This window comes from Heterocephalus glaber, unplaced genomic scaffold, assembly GCF_053883595.1.
Source record: "Heterocephalus glaber isolate CG9 unplaced genomic scaffold, H.glaber_assembly_v1.0 deba00001442, whole genome shotgun sequence".
Lineage (NCBI taxonomy): Eukaryota > Metazoa > Chordata > Mammalia > Rodentia > Bathyergidae > Heterocephalus > Heterocephalus glaber.
The window spans coordinates 11973874-12000871 of record NW_028258296.1 but is presented as its reverse complement, the minus strand read 5'-3'; the positions used below and the strand labels follow the sequence as shown (position 1 = coordinate 12000871).

At 37.1% G+C, this 26998-nt stretch overlaps 1 long non-coding RNA gene across 1 annotated transcript; it reads right to left on the bottom strand.

Annotated features, from left to right (window-relative positions):
- Positions 1-8828: 8828 nt before the first annotated feature.
- On the bottom strand, positions 8829-26982 carry LOC101708962 (uncharacterized). The gene is made up of 3 exons (XR_205095.3): positions 26897-26982; positions 9695-9797; positions 8829-9139 (listed from the first exon to the last, which is right to left on the bottom strand). It is a non-coding gene; the product is annotated as an uncharacterized LOC101708962 (long non-coding RNA).
- Between the last annotated feature and the right edge of the window lie 16 nt (positions 26983-26998).

Sequence of the window (26998 nt, the reverse complement as noted above, 5' to 3'; positions counted from 1 at the left end):
AGGAAAGCTCCCTACAGGCAGAGCTTTGTTCTCTTTGTGTGCCAATGCCACAACAGTAATTGGCAGGTGGCAGACGCCCAATTAGCTGTTTGAATGAAGGAGTGAATGGAGGAATGAGGCATGATGACACAATCCTGCCAGAGTGGACATGGGCCTCCATGAGGAGTATGTCTGAATTCACCATTTTGAGCAGCAGCCAGCGCTCTCAAGAGCCATAAAGTACTTCTATGCAAATTAGAAAAGAAACCCTTTTCCCACAACACTTGCACCCACCTCTCTGAAAATTGTCCAAGCACATGGACAGTCACTTGTTAGACACTTTACTGCCTTCTACCAGGAAATCATAAATGCACAGATCTACTATGGTGATGTGTTGATAGTGGACCCTGATGTTGTACCTGACAATCTGCAGTCACGTGTGGCTGCTCCACCTAGGACAGGGAAGACCTAGTGTATGCTTTTGTGTTATGAGGTACTGGGTCAAATTTGTCTTATTTTTGAGTTGAACTCTAGCCCACATTTGTTTTTAATTCCTCACCTAACTCCCTTGTTCATGTTTTCAGATGGTACGCTTAACACCTTTGGATGGAGAGCTGTTTCCAAGAGTCATACAATTTCCTAACATTGTCTTTGCTTGTTGAGTACAGATTCTCTTGAGAGAGTACAATAATGTAAGTACTTTTAAAACACTGTGAATGCCACCATCCCTTCTGAATCAAGCTTGCCTTCTTATCAGTCATTTCCCCCTCTGACCTATGTTTTACAGTCGATGTTACTCCCTTTGTCCCAGACAAATGAAACAACTGGTCTGGAAAAGGTCAAATTCAACATGTCAAAATAATATATATTTCTACATTTCCAATGAAAAGCAAAGCAAATTGATATGGAACATTAATCAATCCATCTCTGATCCCTGAGGAAGAGACACTAGAAATGTGAAATCCTGAACAGTCTTTGATCAGGGACACACAGATGCCAACATATAATGTAATTATTTTATTTTATACATAGTTCTTTATAGACAAGGCCAGTAGAAAAACAAAATAGGTGTAACAGGTTATCCCACTGTTATAAAATGTATTAAGGCCAAGGTAATTTGACACAAATCAAAACTAGTTGGTCATTCCCAAATATTAGGGTAAACATGATTTAGCTGGTCATAGTAAACAAATACCAAACTGCACTTTGATGATCAGTTCAGCCCACTCACCATGGCAACTAATCTGAATCTTAACACTAAGGCAGACCCAAGTTACTCCCTTGTTTGAGAACACATTGCATTTTGTTTGTTCTTCTGTTGGAATATTTAGTACGTTATACAGGATTTTCAGCTTGTAACTCATGTTTTCAGAGGATTCAGTACAAGAGTGGCTGGCTTCAAGGCAGGACCATCATAGCAGAAGAGCATGGTGGAGCAAAGCTGTTTAGCTCATAGTAACCAGGAAGCAGAGCAAGAGAGCAGCACCAGAGAAGAAAGGGTAAGGGACCATGACCCACCAGACACACCTATAAGTGTACCTCACCAATCCCCTGGGCAGCTTCTAAGCCAATCAAGTTGACACAATCAAATTTAACTGTCACATCCCACCCCTTGTCAACTTGAAACCCAAATCTCCTTAAATCATTCTTAACCCCCAAATAAACACAAAATCATAATTCTGCCTAACACGATGCACCTATTTTGTGTACAACTGAAAATGCAATAATCCTTTTCCAAATATCTATGTAATTCAGCATTTTTCAAAAGTCCAAGTCCAAGTCTCTTCTGAGACTCAAGGCACAGACTTAACTGTGAATCTCTGTTAAAAGGAAAAAAACAAGTTACATAATCCCAAGAATGGCACACGGTAAACATTCCCATTCCAAAAGAGAAGAATAGGGAGATAGGAACAAGCAGGACCAAAGCAAGACTGAAACCCTGCAGGGCAAACATTAGGTCTGGTAGCTACATACAGAGCATGTAGAAAACATGGTGGTAAAATGTGGTTGTAAAGGGCTTGGGCAGCCCCATTCTTATACCCTCACCAGTTGCATACCAGATGACCTCTTTTTGGTTGGCTCTACTCATGGCCTGCAGCTTTCCACATTTCCAGCATCTCTCACTTCCTGGAGTCTGCACTGCACATTTAGCTTCATTCCCACAGCTTCACAGACTGCCCTCCCAGGGGCTCCTTGCCTAACTTCCTAGGTCCTCCTTTGGGTGGGAGCTTTCATAACTCCACAACTCTAGCATTCTTCCTGGTGGTAAAATCAGCATCACATCGAGCATGTCAAGGTCTGTCTCCAGGTCAAGCAGTAGCCAGGCCCCCTTGAACCATTGCTTCCATCAGCCTGGCTCCTTGGATGAACGTTAATGACCATTGTCCCCAGCCACTACAAGTTGGACTTATAGTTTTAGAAAAAATAAACATTTATATTTTTAAACACAGAGTGTTTGGTGTTTCCACAGCATAACCTCGCCTGTTCTGATGGTACCTTAAAGCTTAGCATTGAGAGCCCCCAAAACAGAAGCTCATAATGCTTTCATGGGATAAGAGCAAAAAGAAATACCTAAAAGAGATCATGAATGGGAAGGAACCTGAACTTGCTCTTAGTCAAATTGATCATCACCTACTCTTTAGTGAAAAAGAAATGAAATAGACCTAATAGAGTTTATTGTAAATACACACACATTGGAAAAGATTTATAGTTCATGGAGCCTATCATTTGCCAAAAAATATTTTATTCTTCTCCAAAAAGAATAGTTAAAGTTCACTTTGGGAATCTCCAGAAAGGACAGCCAGATAAGGAGCAGCTGATATGGCAGTGTTTCTCATAGTACAGTTTGTGAATATCTTACATCATAATCACTAATGTCCTTCTTAAAAGTCAAACTTCCTAGGCTGCCACTGAAACTCACTGCTTTAGCAAGTTTTGTTTTAAGGAGCTTTTCTAATTCATTATACTAAATATATTTTGATTTTTCCCAAAGTTCCAAAACTCTCAGCCCAGTAATCCTACAGTCTTTTAAAGTAAATAAATGTTCAAAACCATTAACAATTCCCTAAGATCTAATGCTCAAGCTAGTATTAAAAAGTGACCTATAATCATTTGGCCTTTGAACAGGCATTCTTGCTGAAGTTGGAATAAGGAAGAACCTGCAATGACCAATTTACTAAATGAACTATCCTTTGGTATTATCATCAATATTAATAATTTTACAAATGGTAGGTATACAAAAATGATGGTACCATTTCTCAAAGAATTCCACAGGCACACAAATAACCAAATATAGTCAATTCTTGCTATTTACAAGTTATATTTTATAAAGCTACTCTTAATACTGGATTTTCTGATACTGAACTAAATTGCTTCAAAGGGAAATACTGTATAGAAAGAATTAGGTTCCTGTGAGCCTCTGGTCACAACAGTTTTTTAATCAGCCGATCAATATGTAACTTTATTTTAGAATGTTAAGTTAAAAGACATGCACATTGAACTCACAGTAAATAGCACACTATAATTCATGTCTGAATGAAATTTACCTAACAGATGTGTTTTCTCCTTAAGGTAAAACAGGCTTTTGGTGTTTAGGAACATTACACAGCACTTTATTATGCTTGTGGGCCATTTTAAACAGTGAAATCACCAGCAAAAATACATGAGAAAATAAGGCAGTAAACAGGCCATGAGAGGACACTTCTTTGTACTCTTGAGAGCTGGGAGAAAAAGGCAAAATGTCACTCTGTTTGACCTCAGCTGGAAGTATGTGTCAGGTGACACAAACTTTTTGCCATTGTGCACATGTACCCAAATGGCTGTCAAAGTGCCACAATGAGAGTCACAAAAATTTTAACAATTAGCATGTTTGAAATAAAGAATCTGTGCAGAATGAGGGCCAACTGTGGTATATGTCTCTCCTATAGTTTGGACATGGTTTGAACTTGTCCTCCAAAGGTTCATGTGCTAGATGCTTGGCCCCCAGCATGGACATGTTCACAGGTACTGGAACCTTTAGGAGATGGTGGCTGGAGGGGTGATTAGGTATCAAAAGGGATGAATGAATTTCCCAGGGAGTGTGTTCTTGCTCTTGCAGGGATTCCTATGAAAGTTATAAACAAACCTAGCACCTCTTTTGAATTTCTCTCGCTTCCTGTCTCACCATGTTATAGCTTCTGCATGTGCTCCCAGGACTGTGACACCATCAGCCATTAGGGCTTCACCAGAATGGAGCAGATGCAAGCACCATGCTCTTGAACCTCTACAACTTGAGTTAAATGAACTTTTTAGCTTATAAAGTACACAGCCTTGGTTATTTTGTTATAGTAACACAAAATGGACTAAGACAGCATCCATCATGGGCAACCACTGTGGTACAATGGACATGGAGGGGAAGGAAATCAGAATGCAGTGGGTTAAGGATGTAGAAGAGCAGAAAATCTGTCAAGAAGGAACTGTGCACAGAAACTCAATAACCTCTATAAATACAAACATTATATTCCATAACGTGAGCTAAGATTAAAAATATCAATAAGAATGAAAGTTGGGTTAGGGGATTAGAGGAGGAGAAGGGAAGGAAAGAGGAAAGGGGTTCAAAAAGGAACCAAGCTGTGGTATGTACAGGTACCCACTCCCCAAGATGATTGTAAGCTGCATGTACTGCAAACATGTACTAATAAAATAAAATAGAATAAAATAAAATGTTTTAAAAAGAGGAAGTTATGCTTAAGTGAAGACTTGTGGAATAAACAGAAATTTGACTCAGGCAAATAAAGAGGTTACTCCAAGGAGAGGAATGTTTATATGGGGAAAATAGGAGACTGATCAAACTGGGAGGGAAAGACCTTTCTTCCCATACTGAGGTGATTAGATTTTTATCCTCTGTAAATAGCAAGAAATGATATCGTGCTTAACCGAGCAGACTTCCTCAATTTTCATTTCCCTTTCATTGGCCACATGATTGGTACAAGGTCATGTACCAGGTGATAAGCGATTCTTTTCTGAATAGCAATTGTTTGCTTTATCCCTTTTGTGATTTTTTTCCTACTTAAATTTCATTTCCTAAACATGTCTTGCCTGAAAGCTTCACACTGTGATTTATTCGCTGAATAATTTCGCATTTAGGAGACAATGTTTTGGCAATGTTTGGATTAGATGAGAATCCAAGACATACAGCATGACATGAATCAATATCTGTCTAATCCTCAGATAACTATAACTGACTCAAATAAAACAAGTCAGGGTGGCTATGGTGTCTACCATGTGTCAGTAGAATGTTTTTTACTAAGCAGGGAAGAATACTATCAAAAAGGGGCTTCTGTGTATCGGGAGAAGGTAAAGTATAAGGCGATTCAAAGACAACTAGCTGCCAACTGGGCAGTACTGGCATAATTGGAGGTCCTTTGGCTGTTGCAGGGTTGCTCTAAGTGTTTCGGTTGCCTTGCTAATCTTAGATAACAGTCAGGCAGGCCTGGCTTTTGGTCACCAAATGGAATTGTTACATATCTGGTCACCAGCATCAGTTCAGGCCACTATCATCCATCACCTCTTTCAATGTCCTATCCTTACTTATGCCAGTCTCTCTTTCTCTCCCATCCATTCTTTATGCTCCTGCCAGACTGGACTTTTAAATGTAGCTTATCCCCCCAAATTAATATGCTGTATACATATTCAAAATTCATGAGCTGATGTCCTAATGTGACTATATTTAGAATACAGACTTTAAGGAGGTAATTAAGGTTAATTTAGGTCATAGGGTTGTGCCTTAGATGAGTCATGTGCTTTTAAAAAAAGAAAAAGATATCCTCTCCCCATGCTCCATGTATATGTGTATGGGGGGAAGAGAGAAAATGTCATGTGAGGACACAGCAAGAAGGTGGCTGGCTTCTTACAAGCAGGAAGAGAGCCTTCAGACACCCACTCTGCTGGCCTTTTGATCTTGGACTTCCAGCCTCCAGAACTATGAGAAATACATTTCTGCTGTTTAAGCCATTGAGCCTGCGGGATTTCTTCATGTGCCCTGAACACCCTGATGTGTTGGCTTTGCTACTTGTAGTACTTAACACGTCACTCTCTCCAACATGAACGTCTACAAGAGCCTTAACATGGTCCCAAGGTCCAGCTTGCTTGATTTTCCTGAACTCTCATCCTCACTCAGTGGTTGGGCCATTCTGGCCTGTGTAACATTTCTTTTCCTCAGACAAGACTATGGCTTTGTTATGGACGAGTGAGTTCAAACAATAGACATGCACCACACTCTGCCAGATTTGGGCCCATTTATTATAGCCGGTGGCCAACGGGGGCTAGTGCCCAGAAGTTTCCTCAGCAATGGGAAGCAGTTTGATTTCTCCTTTTAAATAATGCTTTCAGTTGCGGAGGGCTCAGGGGAGACCAAGCAGAATCTTATAGCAGCAGAACCATGCCAGGTTAGTGGGGGGCACAAGGAAGTTTCATACACATTAGGTGAGCTACAAAGTGTCCTGCAACTGCAGCAAGTTTACTGCCAAGCAGGATGTGGGGGTTTTGGATGCTTTGTTCAAGTGCAAGTGCTTTGTTCAAGCACGGGTACAAAATGGCGTTGAGGCACAAGATGGAGTCGGGTTGGCCATCACAGCTTATCTTTGTGTTTGCACACGGTATCCCCACAGCCCAGAAAGTTGTTCCCCACTTTGCACCACAAATTCTGCTTATGTCTTTAGATTCATAGCAGACACCTCTCTTCCAGGAAGCTTTTGCTGACCACTCATCACTGCCTCTGTGCCCCTGGGCTGGGGTCCCTCAAGTGATCCCATCATTCCCGGTAATTTCCTTAATAAACCATAGCCAAGCCTGTATTACTGTTTCTTGTTTACTTGACTATCTTCCCCACCCTAGACTGTAAGCTTTACCAAGGCAGGGACTGTGTCCTATTGTTTCTTATATTCCAAAAGACAGCACAGTGCCAACCCTGCATTCTTTAGTGATTGTTGAATGCTGGAGTAAATGAATTTAGAATCTGAAAAAAATGGAGCAAGTTCCAGTTCCACCAGCTATTGGTGTGTGACCTTGGGTAAGTCACTTATTCTTGGTATGGCTCAATTCATACCTGCAAAATAGGAAGAAAAATAACAGCTACTTTGAAGAATTGTGGTGATAGTGGTTAAAGTATGCCAAAGAGTCATTGTAAACTGTAATCTGTCAAACACATACTAATTGTTACGTATATCAAAACCATGCATGTTTATTATTCAGAAGGTTAATTTTTAACCACTGATTTCATTTAAAAGAAGAGTTTAATTTGGTACTGTGGATACAATTTAATAGTATAAATGAAAATGATTGTACTATGACTAGATTAGGATATTAGGACACTCATAAAAATGCAGCAAGAAATTGGAATTTTTTAAAAAGGCTTTATAGAGGAAAGTTATTCATTTCAAGCCTTCCAGGATCCACTGAAAAAACCCTAAGAAAAATACTACGCAAAGATTTTTTTTAAAAAAAAATCAAAACTGTAGTATATTTTTAAAAAAAGAAATATGGCCCATGAAAACTTTATTTGCTGACACTAAAACAATAATTTATAGCTAAGCCATTTTTGTGTGGTCAGGTGGAAAACTGGATGTTGCAGATGAGCCTGGGACATGTACACGATGGACATTCTACTCTTCAGCTCATTCAACCATGCAGCGCTTTCAAATCATTTCTCCATAGGCCTTGCACAGAAAGCTTCATGGGCGATAGCTCAGCTTCACTAAAAGACCAGGGAAACTAATGGACAGTCATGCTTATCTGAAAACTGGCACAAAGTATTTCTCAATTTTGGCTTCCAGGTCATTTCCAAATCTACTTCTTTTTCAATGTCTAATAATCATTTTTAAAGTGTGGGGAATTGGCTAGTTTATCCAAATATGACCTATCAGTGAACTCCCGTATGGAACTCCCCACATTGTCCAAATAAAACAGGGGCCCATTCAAACTCATTTCTGCTCCCAGACCAAAACGTAAATGGAAATTTCATATAAGGTGGAGTTTTCAATTGTGGTTTTTACTAACTAGGAAAGATGCAGTCTGACAGTCTGGAAAATATTCCTTCAATTATTTCCTCTAAATCCTGATAATGAGATGGGCTGTCTTCAGCTTCCTGTCCTTTTTTAAAAACATGAATAGTGAAAATTTATTCAAATAGATCACTTTCACCCAAAGTTAGCAGAGATGAAGGAAAAAGGACAACACAAAATACTGGTGAGAATGTAAGTTGTCATAATCTTTGGAGTGTTCATTTAGGAAATCATAATGCACATAAACGCATAGGAAAGCTGTGAAATACAATTGCATTGATGAAAGTTGTCTCTTCTAGTTCAGGAAATTGATCTGCATGTAGGTGACTTGCCCTTATTTACTGACAGCTTGTTAAGAGATTGGCAGACTGCTAGCTCACTGATTCCTCATCCCCTATTCAGCCATTCACTTTCTTAGTTCCTAGTTTGGCCTATACCAGCTGAGCAAATACATATTATAAGAGGCTTAATTTTACCTGTTAAAAATAAGAGCTTTCTCTTACATTTTCATCTAAAATGTGCCCTTTTTAAGTGTAAATCAAGTGTAAAGATGCCTCTAAGTCAGTTTCAACCTATATTTCTGTAGTCAAAACTTGGCAGTACAATAATTCCCAAGCATCAAAATATTCACTGGAATAATGTGTGAAACACCTAAAACTTGCTCAGAAAGCCTAAACTCCCTTCGTAGCTTTGTTATTAGGATATTTGTAAACTTAATGTTCAAAGTGGGACATAAATGTCAAAGAGGAAATCAATGCCATACTAGGACATAAAAAAAATCAAACTGAAGACATTGGGTTTAAGATTTGGAAATACATGGAGAATTCAGCAGTGAAATAGGGAGGAGGAACATTCAGGAACTTTCCTGACCCCAAATCAGTCCAATACAAGGGTTGTCTACCGATTCTGGAGATCAGCCCAATATTCTTTTGAGGATATACCAGTAAGACTTCCTGTTCTTGTATCAAGTTTTCCCTGTCCTGGTTAAGAATGGACAGAGGGAGATACAGGTTTTTTCATACTTACTCTACATACTTCTTCCCATTCCTTAATTGTTGAAGATTGTGTGAGGGGCTGGAATGCTACATTCACAAGGGTGCTCCTATTTATATTATGCTCACCTATTTGAAAAACATAAAGACAAATTATTACAGCATTTCTTATTTTTTATTTGTTTATTTATTTTTGGTACTGGGGATTGAACTCAGGTCCTTGCACTTGTGAGGCAAGCGGCAGAACCACTGAGCTAAATCCCCCGCCCTACACCATTTTTAAAATGGTAGTTACTTCTTTGAGGAACACACATTTAAGCATTACATGGGTATATAATTTTTACATTTTTATTGTACTTACAGACACTTAAATTTTACTGCTAAATACTGAGCATGAGTACATGATGGTCTTGCTGATGTTGTCAGATTTTTTGTAATATAACATAAGCAATGTGATAATGTGGTAAACATTGCTTGTAAAAGCTAGTGGTGGTAAAATTAAGAAAGCATCCATATTATGGCACATAAAGTAGCACATACAATATCACCATCAGGATGGTAAAATTTGGGTAATAATTGAGAGTAAACTCTTGCCCAGGACCTAATGAAATAGGACTGGGTTTGTCAGCCTGGGAGGCCCATGGTGCTGAGACTCCAGTCTATTTTATGTATACGTCTACATACCTGCTTCATCTCTGTGTGGTGTCTGCTTGCTCCAGTGCTCTTGGAAGGGAAACTTTCCACATTTCTGTAAAGCCAAACTTTCCTATGGCCTCCTACTGGATCTCTATATATACTCAGCAGGAAAAAGCAGTCAATAAAGTTATTGATTAGTTAACCTTGAAACCACAATAATTCCTCCCTCTGTAACATCTCCAATAACTACACTTGCCCTTGTTTGATTCCTTGAAACACATCCAAGTCCTCCTTACCTTAAGACAAACAAAAATCAAGTGGCTCTCAGCCAATTCATTTTCAACAAATATTTAGCCCGGAGATGTGTTCAGAGGACCATGATAGATAGCACCATGGGGTATGCAAAAGGAATCAGTCTCCTCCCAGGGAGAACTTCCAGTATGGCCTGGGAGATGAGACACAGGCACAGTGAGATGCTGCCATAAAGGAACCTGGTTACTGGTCAGATCGATCTACTGAATGGTGCAAATCCTGCTCCGCTTCCAACCTGCTTCCTCACCCACAAAACAGAGGAGATGAGGGTGAAATCCTCAGGGGATTACTGTGGAACTGAATGCATTGGCTTAGCAAGTATTCGATAAATGGTTTTTAAAATAGAAAACTGAATATATATTCTATATACATATATTGAATTCAATTCAATACAACAATATGTAAAATATTGTAGAATATCTCTTATCCTTACACTTGCCTTACTTACCAAATTAAATAGATGGTCTACAATCTTTTGGAAAAAAAATTCTAAATGTTGTGGAAAGCCTTTGAAGTCTTTTTAAGTCTACATCCATCCCACCCTGAATGTGCCTGATCTCTTCTGAAGTGTTTTAAGCAGCAATTGGAGATGATATAATTTGATATTTAAAATAAAAATAAAAGCTAACAGAGTAATGAGTATCTTAAATAAAATCAATTTACCTGATAATCTGCATTTATTTGTATAAGTTCATGTATACAAGGAAATTGATGAGGAAAAAGATAAGGTAAACCTGGCCATTAATTAATAGATTACCTCAGGGGATCATGGGCTAATGTGGGGATGACTAGATTTGTCTTTATAAACATCTGTACTGTTTTTCTTCTTTCCAATGAAATAAAATGAGTTATAATTTAAAAAATATCAAGTGAAAAATGGCTTTAAAAAGACCCTTCAGTTCACAATATAGAAAATAATAATCAGCTGGTGAGGTTGGGAACTGGAAGGACAGGTAGGAGATATTGGCAACAATGTGAGTAATGTAAGTCACTGAGGCAAGGATTGGAAGTAGAGTAGAGATAGGAAGCAGTGAGAAGCCTGTGTTACAGTTTCAGATAGGTCTACTGCATTGAAAGGAAGAGACTGAGGAAATAGTGAAGGCAAAGGTAGAAAAGAAAGTAATTTTTAAGGTTTTTGGTTTGAGAACTTGGGCAGGTGATGCTACCACCTCATGAGAGGTGAAGTGAGAAGGAACAGGTTTGGGGAGGGATGCCAATAAATGCAATGCTTTGTTTTGAAAACATGAGGCCTGGGCCACCATACCACCACCCCAGCAGAGGAGATGATCTGCTCCCAGCACCAAGGAGGAGGCTCCCAGGCAACCATACCATGTCTGGTGCAGAGGAGGTAAGCCCTGCTGTGGAGGCACCAGCAGCAACCCCCCGCCCCGGCATTGAAATGAGAAGACACATAAACAAGTCTCAAAACCAGACTTCCAGATCACCTAAAGCAACCCCAAAGGGAAACAAGATACTCAACAACCTGGACTACCTGAACTAGTAAGAAAAGAGGATCTGGAAAAAATGAAATCAGAAATAACTCTGATAACAGCAGAGATCGTGCCCATAGTACAAGACATGATTAATACATCTAGAGAGGACAGAGATTTTAAAAAACAGAGGAAAATAATGAAATTGCAACATAGGAAACAAATGGAATCCATAAAAAAGATGCAAACAGATTTCTAGGAGATTAAAAACTCCATTGAAAGTCTACACAGCAGAATGAGCCAATGTGAGGACAGAATTTCAGATATAGAAGACAAGATTGCAATTAGTGACCAGGAAAAGAGAAATTGCTTTAAAATTGTAAGGGACCATGAGAAATCAATCCAGCAGCTGCTAGATGATGCAGAGAAGAATAACATAAGACTGATTGAAGTCAATGAAGAAAGAGGAGAGAGTGCAGATGACATAAAAAAAAACTATTCACAGAAGTAATGGCAGAAAACTTCCCAAGTAGGGGAAAAGAGCTTGACATACAGATAAGAGAGGCATATAGGATTCTAACTAGCCTTGATCAAAAAAAATCTACACATAGGCATACAATAGTTAAGATTCCAGAAAGCCAACAGAAGAACAAAATTCTATAAGCAGTTAGAGAAAAGAAATAAATTGCATACAAAGCAAAGCCCATCAGAATCACAGCCAACTTCTCAATGCAAACCCTCAAAGCAAGAAGAGCTTGGAGTGACATATTTCAAGCCCTAAAGGAAAACAGCCTCCAACCCAGATTGATGTACCCTGCAAAACTATCTTTCAAAATTGATGGAGAAATAAGATACTTTCACAACAAAGAGCAACTTAGGGACTTCATGAATACCAAACCAGCACTCCAGAAAATTTTAACCAATAGCCTAGGAAAAGACAATGAGGCTGCGGATTGAGCTTAGTGGTTTTGCCACCTGCTGAGCAAGTGCAAGGACCCGAGTTCAATCTCCACTACCAAAAAAAAAAAAAATTATCGGGGCTGGGGATTTAGTTCAGTGGTTCTGCTGCTTATCTTGCAAGCACAAGGTCCTGAGTTCAATCCTCGGTACCAAAACCAGGAAAACAAAACAAAACAACAAAAAAAAGACAATGAGGATCACAACCCCAGGAAGCCCAGTAGAATGAATCCATCAGGTGCGACAAAAAATTAAACGCAAAGGGACAGAATCCGACAAAAAGAAAAGTCATGACAATGATAAGTCAATGCAGATCAGTTATAACCAACAATGTTAATGGTCCCAATTCACCGATCAAAAGAAACAGACTGGCAGAATGGGTCAAAGAGCAAGATCCAACAATATGCTGCATACAAGAAACAATTCAAAAAGAAACTCATAGACTGAAAGTTAAAGGGTGGAAAATAATACTCCATGTGACAGGAACCCAGAAAAAAGCAGGAGTAGCTATTCTCTGCAGATCAAGCAGATTTCAAATGAAAATCTGAAACACTTCTGATCCCAAGAATTTCAGATAAGGGGTAGTCAACTTGTATGTACAAATCTATTGTGAACATGTGTTTTCATTCCTCTTAAGTAAAAACTTAAGAACAGAACTATTGGTTCTTAACAGTAATACAAGAAATTTCTATACTGTTTTCCAAAATGGTTTTGACATTTTACATTCACATTAGCAGTATTAGACAGTTCCAACTGGTTCACACCTAGGCTGACATTTGTTCTTGCAAAACTTTTAACTTCATCTCCCTAATGAGTGTATAATATGATCTTGTTATTGTACTGATTAGTATTTTTCTGATTCTAGTGTTGCACACCTTTCCTTGTGCTGTACTGGCTATTGATCATCTTCTGTGTCTACTTTTTAATAGGGTTGTCTATTAATGAGCTATAAGAGTTCTTTATATATTCTGGTCATAGGTTATATGTATTATAAATATGGCCCATTTAAGGACTACCTTTCATTTTCTTAACGATGTCTTTTAAAGTTCTAAATTTTGATGGAATCTCATTTATCAATTTTTTTCTTTTATACATCATGTTTCTTGTATCCTAGGAAATTCTTGCCTACCCTAAATTCATAAACACTTTCCCTTATAATTTCTTCTTAAATTTTTATAGTTTTAGTCTTTCATATTTAGGTTCATAGATTCTTTCAAGTTATTTTTATGTATGGAAATAAGGGGTTGAGGTTAATTTTTTACACATGGATACCAGGTGTTCTAGTGCCATTTGCTGAAAACACTATCTTTTCCTCTGCTCTTGAGTTTATGGTCTATAAAATGTTAATATTAAATAATCTTTCAAAACTCAGTGGACATGTATGTGTGGTTCTATTTCTAGATTCTCTGTTTTTGCCCATTGATGTATATGTCTTTCCTTATACCAACACTGCCTTGATTACAGTAGCTTTAGAGGAAGTCTTAAAATTAGGTACTAAATGTCTTCCAACACTGTTTTTTTTTTCTTTTTACTTTTCTAGGTCTTTTGTACTCCTACATAACTTTTAAATTTCAGTTTCCAATTCTTCATTTATAGCAAGTATAATAGACCTGAATTTTTATATATACCTTGTGTTTTCTAAACCTGCTAAATTCAAATACAAGTTCTAGGGGCTTCTAGAGATTTTTTAGTATTTTCTCTGGAGATGATCATTTCATGTACCTATAGAGATTTTACTTCTACCTTGCCAATCCTATGCTAATGGTTTCTTTTTATTGCCAGACTATTTTGTTTTGGGCCTATGTTTCAAAGTTTAATTGACAGATGAAGAGTAAGCATATCTGCCTTTGTTCCTCACCTTAGGGAGAAAGCACTGTATCTTCTCCATTCATATACGACGTTTTTGCTTAAGTATGGAATACATGTCTTTGATCTGTTGAGAAGGTTCTGTTCTACTTCTAGTCTCCTGATAGCTTTTATCATGAACAGCTGTAGAATTTAGTCCAATACTTTTTCTGCAACTACTGACAGCATGATATGGCTTTTTCCTTTCCTCTGCTAAAATGATGACTTTTGGGGGTGGATCTTCCAATGCTGAACCAACACTGCCATCCCTATAATAAAACCACTTTCTACATACTGTCAGATCTGAATTCTAATAGTTTGTTTTGTTAAATAAATTTTTATCTATGTCTATACATTTTTCTTCTATTATCTTTATCCAGTTTTAGTATTAGCACAATGTTGATTTCCTAAAATGAGGGGATAAGTGTTCCTTCTTTTTTCTGCTTTAAATGTTTGATATAATTCATCAGTTAAAATGTGTATGATCCTGTTGTTGTCATATAGGTAGGTTTTCAAGCTAGGAATATACTTTCTTTAATAGTTGCTATTCAAATTTTATGTTTCCTCCAGAGTTGGTTTCATTAATTTGTCTCCCAAGGTACTTCTTAGAAGTTGTCAAATTTATTTCAAAAAAGATTTTTGTTGGGCTGGGGATTTAGCTCAGTGGTTCTGCCGCCTGCCTTGCAAGCGCAAGGACCTGAGTTCAATCCCTGGTACCAAAAAAAAAAAAAAAAAGATTTTTGTAATACACTTTCTATATCCTTTTAAATTCTGTGAAATCTGTGGTAATGTCCTCTAAATTTTGATACTGTATTTAAAAAATGTGTAATTGACATTGTGTAATAGGAAGAAAAGGTCTAAAGGAGTAGGGGAGTGGGAGGGGTAGGGGAAAGGAAAGAAGGGAAAAGAAAAAATATGAGAAAAGGAAAAAATGGAAACAAAGTCTTTGCAAATAGGGAAGGTTGGAGGGAGTGAACGGAGGGCAGGGGAAGGGGAAAAAAATGAAAACCAAGATACTCATGTAAAGGTACAAGATCCCAATGATGAATGTAACTGTATTTTATTCCTAAAATGTACTAATAAATTTAATGGGAAAAAAAAGAGAAAACATGAGGCTGAAATGCCTTTCTGACAACCATACGGAGGCACGCTGCCCTCTGAACTGTTACATTTAGGCTATGAATTGGGAGGCAAGTTGCTCTTTATGATCTTTAGCATTACAAAGGAAATGAATAGAAGGGAAGCAATTCTTCAGCATTGTCTACTCTGAGACACTTCTTTCCTACAGACCAAGGGAACATAGAACAGGGGTAGTTTTTTATCCCAGTACCTGTTCTCATCGCCCCCCCTCCCCGCCCCGGCTCTCTGCCTTTCTCTTTCCATCTCATTAGTCCTCTGATTTGTAACTGAGCACCTGGCCAAGAGGATAATAACTACATTTCCCACCATCCTTTGTAAGTAGAACCGGAAATAAACTAAACTCTCACCAGTAAGCTGTAAAAAGCAGTGTTGGCTGGCAGTTTCAAGTAAACCACATTAAAATACAGTTGGAGGGGGCCGGGGGGTTTAGCTCAGTGGTTTTGCCGCCTGCTGCGCAAGCGCAAGGACCCAAGTTCGATCCCCGGTACCAAAAATATATATATGTATATATATATAGTTGGAATGTGCCTTTTGTACCTCCCTTTCTCCATGCTGCTGCTAAAGACTTCATGAGCATAGGAGCTTCAACAGCCGAATTGCACTCTGGGAACGAGGTCTCTTGAGCCCACAGAGCAGCTCTGAAACACCCTGAGTCCCTGAGGACTTGGAGGAGTTGGCATCCCAACCTCAGGCAACCTTGTTCTTGCCTTCTGTAGTGAAAGGTAAAGCTACATTCTACAATGTTTAAGCCACTGTGATTTTGGCTGTCCTGTCACACAGAATCATCAAATGTAGTTCTGATGGACAAAGAACAGAGAGAAACTACTATTATTTTCAGCAGATGGTCTCAATGGCTCCTTATCCTTCTCTTCCTTACCCTCACATTAGCAACTTCAATAGTCACAATTAAAATTGAATAAAGTTTTCCTTTTCTTTTGAAAATTTTTGCTATTGGGACTAATTTTAAGTATTAAAGTTATGCTGAACTCATAAAATGAAATGAGTTTATCAAATAAATCTGAGGACTTCCCGTATTTTCCTATGTCTCGACTAGTTTAAAAATACAGTTCTTGTAGCACGAACAATCAACAAGTGGGATCTCTTCTTATTAAAAGGCTTCTGCACAGCAAGAGAAACCACCAGCAGTGTGAAGAGACAACTCACAATGTGGGAAAAAATCTTCACCTGCTCTTCCTCAGACAAAGGTCTACTATCTCGAATCTATAAAGAACTTAAAAAGATCAGACCTCCCAAATTTAAAGACCCAATCCGAAAATGAGCATTTGAAATGAACAGACATTTCTCAGACAAGGAAGTAGAAATAGCAAATAAATACATGAAAAAATGTTCAACATCACTGGTCATTCGAGAGATGCAAATGAAAACAACGCTGAGATTCCACCTCACTCCAGAAAGAATGGCTGCTATCAAGAAATTAACCAATAACAAATGCTGGCGGGGCTGTGGGGAAAGAGGAACCCTGCTCCACTGCTGGTGGGAGTGTAGACTGGTGCAACCACTGTGGAAATCAGTATGGGGCTACCTCAAAGAACTAGGACTGGAAGTCCCATTTGACCCTGCTATTCCACTGCTGGGGATCTTCCCCAAAGCATTACAAGAATCATACCACAGTGATATATGTGGGCCCATGTTCATAGCAGCACAGTTTGTGATAGCTAAAACTTGGAAACAGCCCAAATGCCCATCAACTGGAGATTGGATAAAGAAAATGTGGGTTTTTTTTAATAAAATGGAGTGCTACTCAGCCATAAAAAATGAGAAATTAGAGACATTTATAGCTAAATGGATGCACATTGAGGCGATACTCTGAAGTGAAATAAATAGGACACACATGTATAAATACTGAACAGTTTCTCTGGTGTGAGAAACTGAAAATGTAAATGGGGACTAAAATGTATGATAGGTAATGTGAAATAGGAAGAAAAGGGTCAAAGGAGAAGGAAGTGGGAGGGCTAGGGGAAAGGATAGAAGGGAATGGGATTAATATGAGAAAATGAAAAAATAGGAACAAAATCTTTGTAAATAGGGAGGAATGGAGGGGTTGAAGGGAGGGCTGGGCAAGGGTGAAAAATAAGAACCAAGAGAGGCTATGTAAAGGTGCAAATTTCCAATGATGAATGTTATTATATTGTATACCTAAAATGTACCAATGACTAGAATGAATAATCAATAATGTAAAATAGGAAGAAAAGGTCCAAAGGGGTAGGGGTAGTGGGAGGGGCAGGGGAAAGGAAAGAAGGGAAAGGAAAAATGCTGAGAAATGGAAAAAATGGAAATAAAGTCTTTGTAAATAGGGAAGGGTGGAGGGGGTGAAGGGAGGGCTAGGAATGGGGAAAAAATAAGAACCAAGATGCATCATGTAAAGGTACACTTCCCAATGAGAAATGTAATTGTGTTGTATACCTACAATGTACCAATAAAAGAATTTAATACAAAAAAAAAAAGAATCAAGGAGCTGGGCCAGGCATTTAGCTCAGTGGTTCCGCCACCTGTCTCTCAAGCACAAGGTCCTGAGTTCGCTCTCCGGTGCCAAAAAAAAAAAAAATACAGTTCTCTCTTCTTTATTAGATGAAATTCTGCTGAGAAACTTTCTGATTTGGGTGTTCTTTTTAACACAGTTGATCCTTAATTATGTTTCTAATGTTTGCTAATTATGTTTTCCAACACCTTAGGGGGGAAAAGAGGAAGCAAATGCCCCAGTGTTTGAGTCACTGAAAGTGAGTATTTTACTTCTACCACCTAGCATAGAATAAGCAAGTATAGCTAAGTGATTTCTACTTTTTCCCAGCTTCTTTTGATTTTACTTTACATTTGCTAGGAGGCTTTTTAAAAAGACACTTCAAGGACAAACAAGTTCCAGTCTGATTGTTATTTCTTTTGACAATACTTATTAAAAACTGAAAAGACAGAGATGCTGTCAATTTCTCATTTGGGATGACCTTGGCATTTTCTGATGACCTCAGCAGGAAAAAGGCATATTTCTGCCAAAAGTAATATTATCTTTACAAAAGGATATATTGGAGAAATTAATTGTATAGTGACATAATTTTTTATCTTTATACCACAAAACCAAGGAAAGAAGAGAGATTCATATTGCTTAAATATATTTTGATTTAAAATCCACTTTGGGAGCCTCACTTATCAAGTATACCATTTCCAAAGTTTACATTAAGAAACTAATAATACTTTTAATATTAATGCTACTAATACTAACATCATCTTTAAGGAGTCTATGTGTCATGCACAGTGATACATACTTTTATATTTGTTTTAAAAAATTTAATTCTCACAAAACCCCAGGACCTTCAAAATTCCAAACCCCAATTGCCTTTTTAAACAAAGTGAATTTGTCCATTACAATAGGGTTGGAGCCAATTATCTGGCATTTACCAGAAAAGAAAGGTGACAGGAAAGGTCCAGCACTTTTTTCTTTTTCCCCATCTCAAAAGCAGAAATAGTTGCAGAACCCACAATAAAAGTGATATGATGGTTAATTTCATGCGTCAATTTGACAGGGACACAGGGTCCTCAGAAATTGGGCTAAATGTTATTTTAGGTACTTCTGTAAGAGTATATTTGAGCAAAATGAGCACTTAAAATGGATAGATTTAGTAAAGCAGATTACCCTCCTTAATTCAGGCCTCATCTAATTAATTGAAGGCCTAAATAGAGCAAAAAAGCTGACCTTTTCCAAGGGAAGAGAAAATTTGTCTTGCCTGACTGCATTTGAGCTGGGAGATTAGCCTTTTCCCTGTCTCTGTTTTCAAACGGAAATTGGCCATTCTTGGGTCACCAAGTTTACTGGCCTTTAAACTGGAGTGGAACTGTAGGTTCTCTGGGGTCTCCAACCTCCTAACTCACTCTGCTTATATGTACAAACATGTACACACACATATCATTTGGTTCCAGAACCCCAATACAATAGGATCACAAGGTCTAAATGATGCAATGAAATAAAGTTATTGAATACAGTGTCTGGCATATAGCAGCACAAACCACTGCCCATTTGCATTTCTCAAGTCTCAAAACATAAATTGTTTTAGATCCTTTATTAAAATATCCCAGCATTGTCCTCTTGGAGTCAGGACAGAATGAATATCATAGTATTGATCACCCTAGCTTATCATTCTTTTCATGTGCTTTTGTTGTCTGAATTATTTATTTTAAAGCAACTACAGATTGGGTGATTTTAAAACATATCTTGAGTTAGTTATTAAATCAATGCTATGAAAATTGGTTTATTACAGTGTCAGGAATTTAGAAGCCAATTACTTCTTTTCTCTTGCCTTATATACAGATATTTTAAATCCTTCATCTCATAAAGCACTACTTTCCTCAAAGAACAAATATGTTAGAAAAACTAGTCAATAAATAAGCTATTCAATCAATACAGAGATACTAACCTACATCATAAGAATGACAAGAGAATTACTTTCTATAAAATATTTTTGTGAAAGTATGCAATCAGAGAATACAGAAAGAACATGATGCATGACATTTTAAATGACCTGTTTGCAAAATAAATGTTCCAAGTAAAATAGAAGAATAAATACAGGGGTCCTTATAAAAGTGATAAACAAGTTGGATACATTGTATCACCCTCAAACACCAACTCAGTTCACTAGTACTGCACGCTTATTTTGTGCTGGGCACTGTGCTTGATACTAGATACTAGGAATATAAAATTGAATCATATGTGCTTTCTTCCATCAAGGACATTACTCTATGTTGCATTCAACATGGAGTCCAGAGTTGTACGAGGGTAGGAGGAAGAAGTCAGCTTAACCTGGAAGATAAGGATGCAGTGAAGAACAACATGGTCATAGGAGTGGAGAGAAAAGGGTGGAGGCTGAAGAGTGATTGGTCTCAGGAGTAGAACAGAATAGGAAGGGTCCCAAAGCACAGCAAGAGCATGACTTGTGGCTTTCCAAGACCATGACCAAAGCAGGCCACAGTTGGGGAAGAGTACAGAGGAGTAGGCGGTGCTCAGATAATAAAGGATCTTCAGTGACATGCAGAGGACTTTAGATGGGTCACATCAATCAAATACAAAAATATCAAGTACTGGGATAGCATCTCATTGATAAGAATAATGAACATTTCCTTCACATTTCAAAGTTCAGTAGTCTAGACTCTATACCACACGCTTTCTTATATTGTGGTCTTTCACTGAATCTGCTTGATGCAATCTTTTCTTTATCATTATATAAAGAAAGATAGAAATGGGCAAAGGGAAAGAGGGTTAAGGGAGGCCTCACAGTTTCACACTTGGCCTTTACACTAGTTTAGCATTCTCTTGTTAGTGGAAGAAGATACGGAAAATTCTCAAATTCTCAGGAGAGTCATCAATCAAAATCTGAATCACTCTGGAATATGAGACAAGGCCCTGTTTTCTTGCCTGGACTTGCTGAGAGCTGGCTCACAGAAAGGACCTTATGTAAAAGAAGAATACTGGGTGGCTGCAAGAAGGGGAAACAGAGTCTCCATACTTCTTGGTGCTGAAGATTAGGAGATGAACTAAGAGAGGCACCAGTTTGGAGGTGAACTTAGAGGTGTAGCAAGCTACCTAGGATAGTCACACATCTGAGAGAGCATGTGGTAGAAACAGTAGGATGGATGCATCTTTCTCTGGGTTCCCTGCCCTGAGTGTACTAGTGCTGAATGCTGCTCACCTACACTGTAGTGGGAATGACTGAGTATATGTTATGTGTGTGAATGAGTAAATAATTTTTGTTGAGAGGGCAGATTGTGATGGTTTTTAAATGTTTGAAATTATTTAATACTTCTTCCTGAAAACATAGAGTCTGATTCTCTTTCCTTTGTATGTGGGCTGAACTTAGTGACTCATTTCTAACCAGGAGAATATGGCAGAACAGAAAGAATATGACTTCCACTACACACTTGTGTAATTTGTTGCACAGTGATCATGAATCCCCTCCCCAGTGTCACAATAATATTCTTAAATGCTCTCTAAATCTAAATCTAAATGCACATTTTACAGCGAATGATCTCTCCCTCCATTCAGAACAGTTTATAAGTGAACGCTTCTCTATAAATTCTTCATTTCTTCTCTTTGTATCCACAATTTTATTGTTAAGATCTCTTCTACTGTTGTCTCTAGCCAAACACGAGGACATTTTGAGACTAGCAGCCATTTTTATGTAACAATGCATAAATGACATAAATTAATATGATTTATTATCCAAGAAAATGAAATTATAGATAGATATTATACATTTAAAATTTTTACACTGATAACAGCAGCATTACTTTTTTATATAGCCGGTATACCATCAATATTTATTGGTAATTGACTAACTTAACATGATTTACAATAAAATATCAAGAGGAAAGAACATAATCACAGAGAGGTTGGTTCAACAGGGTAAAGTTAGCCCCTAACATCAGGAGCTAAATCAGTGTAAAAAATATTACAAGATATTTTTTAACATAATCCCTCAATGCCCACCATGTCATAAAGATAACAGAAAAAGTGAGTAGATAAAAAGGAACTCAGATAAAAATAAATTCTTTTCTCTCTTTACTTATTACTCTAGGAAAAAAGTAAAACCCACCAATTAAATCTATTTTCCTGTTTAAAAATAATCAGATAAACATACAGTTTTGAAGTAGAAAAAAGCTATTAATCTCTTTCAGTTGAAAAAATAAATAATAATACTTTAATTTGGATAGTGTTTTAGAAATCACAATAGACTTTTTAAAATGCTATCTAATTTCTGTCTTGTAACAAATATATGAACTACTCATGGTAGAATTTTTTTCACATTAGGTAATGTGAAAAGAAGTTAAAAGATTTTCTCAAGGTCACACTGAAGGTAAGTGGTGGAGTAAATACTTATACCAGGTCTTTTGACTCCAACTCCAGTTTTCTCTCCCTATATCACACTAAAAAAAACCCTGAATTAAATGGGAAAGTGAATTCAGTTTATCAACGAATGAATGATCTGCAAACACGACAGTATTTTCTAGCAAACCATACTCATAAAAGCTCCATGTGGAACAAACTGCCCAATTGCAGAAATACAGACCACATAATAATCACACCTAACCTAAAGCTAGGAAGGAAAACTTAAAACACTGCTGAATGATAGCCTAGTTTCCCAAGGTGGCTTCCTTGACTCTATAAGAGCAGTACTTTTCATTCATTATCATTATGCTGACACATTATCTCACCCAACAGATGATGGCCATGCTGGATATAAAAAGAAAAGTTACTTAAACAATTTTAGAACAGTTTAAAGGTTATTCCAACCTTTCCAATTACTGTAACTTTAAATTAATACAATTCCTACACAAAAAAGTGACTACTTCCAGTAGAAATATTGTGTTTGAAATTATAAATGTATCTACTATAATTTAAACATGTGATCACTGAGAAAAACAATGTAGGGAATGAGTGTAGTGGCACAGGATAAGTCATAAAGGAGGTGATAAACATAAGCCAAGGGTAATCATAAGTGATCCTGGAAGAAGGAAATAGGATGTAGAAAGAAAGGGTTGGAATGGCAATAGCATATGTAAAAGACAAAATCAAATTAATTTGGATGGAACAGAAAGGAGCTTTGTGGGAGACCATAAAATATTAAGTGTTATCACAACAGGTTAGGGATTTTGCATAGTAACAGTCACCTGCTCCAAGAAGGTTATGAAAATGGTTGGAAAACATATCTGGCAGCTATCAATAGCATGAGTTTATATTTGAGAAATTCAAGAATATAGCATTGAAAGTCAAAAAAATATAAAATATAAGAGCTGAAAGAAAAAAATTGAATAATTTGTTGATCAGTATTTTAATCAAAGATTAAATTTTGCATCACTGATAAAAATATACTTCAATATCATGTAGGTGGGAATCTTGTAAAAATGTTTGTACTAAATATAATGAAGTTAGATTATAAAAATTGTAAAAAAGAAGAACTTAATTCTCATGATGGAATCAGTATCAAGAGAGGAGTTTAGAATGATTCAAAGTCCAAAAAGACATTAATTAAGTGCAATGTACGAATTTCTGTTAGATTCCTAGTTTAAAATCTCTAAAGACACACTGTAGGGCCTATGGAGAAATTTGATACGAACTCAATATCAGATGATTTAGACATGAACTGGAGAGTTTACAACATATTTACTTTGCTCATGTAAAAATTAAGGTGCAGAGAGTTTCCAAGTGACTTGTCCAAAATTACACTTTAAATTAGCCCAAGCTCCATGTTTTAAATTAGTTTTTTTTATTTCCAATATGAAACTCATTTTACTATTAGCAATAGAAGCTACTCATATAATTATGTCTATTATATATGAAAATAAAAATAACTGAATATTTAAGACCTAAGGAAGGAAATGCTGTCTCTCGGTTACCTTTTACTAATGGAGTCAGTTGGCTCAATGGACATGTGGAGCTTAGCCACTTTCCCTCTTAGTGAGAAACATCTCTGCCCCGATCCTTTGCATCCATGTATTGCTAATACTAGAAGCACAACTGCTCCACCACAGCAGAAACCACAAATTTTCTATCTTGTTCTTCTTTATTATAAAGTTGTATGCTGCCTCCCAGAGAAGTAAAAATGTAAGAAAATCTTTGAATGAGAATAAAGATGTATAATATCCATAAACTTAATACTTTCGTGGTTTGGGTGCATTATTGTCTTTATATATCTCTCCACAGCCAATATTCAGTCCTTCTTATTACTGAGAAAATGGTAATTTGTGCATAAATACTTATCCACTGTATGATAGATTTACTCAACATAGGTAGACAAAAAGTATTACATAGACAAAAAGTATTCTACAATTAACAAAGCCCTCTTTTTTCATACTATTTAGAAAGCTGAATGGGGCTACAGATATACTTTTTTGTTAGTTACTCACTTGTGAGTTACTGCATTGTTTTGAAAGAGAAACAAAGCTTTTGTTCTTCCATTTGTTTTTAAGAAAATTGTTAGAAATACACTTACATGATCAATTCTCATTGAAGCATTGAAAGGACAGTAATTGACAAAATTCAGTGATATTTCCAGCAAAATAATCCTTTCAATTGCTTTTTGACCAAATAGGTAATTTAAAAACAAAATTAGCTTCAAGAAGGTATCCAAATATATTGACTTTAGTTTATGCTTTCTGCTAGATACAGCCTCAATAGTCAATAAGTATTAGTATTTCTGAAAGCTGATCTGGAGAAACAAATGAGAAGAATCAAAAGCCTAAATAACATCCCAGATTTATGTCCAACACCCTGAAGGGTTAGTCATAGCTCTGCAAATATTTAAACTTTCTGTTTTTATTTTCAGAAAACTTCTTTGGTCCAACGTATCATATTGTAACTTTGAGTCTCAGGAATAGGCTATCCAAATTTGTTCCTAATTGTTCTTAGAGTTATTACTGAAGTAAAAATATCAATTGTTATATAGTCATACAGGAACACTGAGTAACAGAACAAAAATACAGCAGAGTCTTATTATTTTTGGAGAAAAAATGGAGATTTAGGTATAAAATTTAAACCTAGCTAGGGTCGGGGATTTAGCTTAGCAGCACCATACCTGCCTCCCAAGCACAAGGTCATGAGTTCAATCCCTGGTACAAAAATAAAAAAAATTTAAACCTAGCTAGAAGTAAATGATTTGCCCCAAACCAACTTTTTTATGATGTAACAATGAGAAAAAAAAAAGAGCAATGCTTTATGATGTTGGAAGCTAAGAATTTTCCAGAAAGCAAAATGTAGCTGGAATCCTAAAGTAGACTGATTGAATAAGCAAAAAGACTGTAAAATCATTACACCTAATTCCACTTTTGCGTCCCTGTACAAAATATCCCCTCAGATGACTAGAAGGACATCATGTCTTTGTGGACATGAAGGAAGAACTCTGCCCATCCCTGCACCTTCCTTGCCAGAGGCCAGAATCCTGAGACAGGACCAGGTCTGTCCTGCTCACTTTAGTCCCAAAGCCCCATACTCTTACAAACTAGTCTGACAAATAGTGGGCACTCAGTACATATTGGCTGAACAGAAAGTGAAGGTCATATTTAAGGAGGTTCTTGAAATACCAAATAAAATAAAATTGTAGAAAACAATGAGACAGGAGCTGATGCAGGAGGATCACTGTGAATTTGAGGACAGCCTGGGCTACATAAGTGACACCCTGTCTCAAAAAAACAAAAAAAATAAATAAGTAAATGAAATTTCAAGCATAAAGAAAGAGATCCTACATGCAGAAAACTAAAATACAAAAACAAAAAATGTTATTTAAAAATGTTCCCATAAAAGTAACTTCAGAAGTAAACAGTTCAGCATTGATGAAATATTGCAAGAGAAAGGTAATACAACACACAAACAAGTTTTTTATGTATAGACAGAACGATATTTTCAATTATATAAAGACTCAGACATATAGTCCTAAAATTACCTTCCAAAATAATTGCTTGAAAGTTTACTCAAGAGATTAAAAAGAAAATTCAAATAAAGAAATCAAGATGGACAAAATATTTAAAAAATCTTACGGTGAGTGTTGAAACAAATATATGCAGTATACAGTTGTTGGTGTAAATGCAGTTGTTTAAAATACAGCTGTAAATTCTAGAGAAAATAATGGTTTAATGAATACATGTAGAAAGGAAATTGTTATATAACTGTGATTATATATATATATATATATAAAAGATATAATAAGGCAAATCTAAACTAGAACTTTATACCATCAAGTTTGGAAAGCCAGGTAGCGTCACTTTTGTTTCAATCAGTTGATCAAAGCAATCACCAAGATCTTTCCATGTTCAAGAAGAGGCTACATAGATCCAACATTTTATGTGAAAAGTATTAAGTCATCTTGCAAGACAAGTGTGCAGGATTTAAAACATAGTGGTCATCTTAGAAAAGCGAAATCTTCCTCAACATGTTGGCGTCAGTTAGGAGAAATATATTTTCAAGCTTCATCCCTCCCATTAGAGCCACTTTGTTAATGGTTCCAGCCCAAAGGCAGCCGAGGAAAGCAACATACACAGAATATGGCATTTTGCCCACCTGATTATTGAGTGTCTTCTATATAGTGAATGCTCTTTGGAGCCCAAAGTAGAGAAGGGCTTACCTCAAAATCCTTTGTGCTTGAGACTTATGTGCAAAGAAATGGAGCATAAATTGGTACACAAAAAGCACACAAAATTTTTCAAAGAGTTTATCAGCTTTAATTGAAAGTGAGGTGCTGAGAAATGAGAAGAGCCCTTTCACGTACTATGAACTACTATGACCAGGCACCAGCTGGATTTACTCAGTTAAGAATGCAGAGCCCTTCTTACTGAAAAGGTAGAATGATCAAAACGCAGACAGTGGGGCTATGACTCTAAGGGAAGAGCCCAGAGTTTCTAGCTTGTAGGGCTGAGTCCTGTTAGAGAAAATGGTAACAAATGTACAATGGATTTATGGTCCAACTGTGTGTGTTGTTTTCCTCCTTTGCCTACAAAGGCTTGTGCTGCCATTGTATGTCGACCATGGGTGGGGAGGAGGGTGTAGAGGAGAGAAATAGTTTCTTTGACTTACAGGTTTTCAGAGAGAGGAGCAAAGTACTCAAGGGGCCTCATCTGCACCTGGGCCAGAGTAGACAGTGAGAGCCATTGTTCTGCACTGATGCTGTAATGAGGT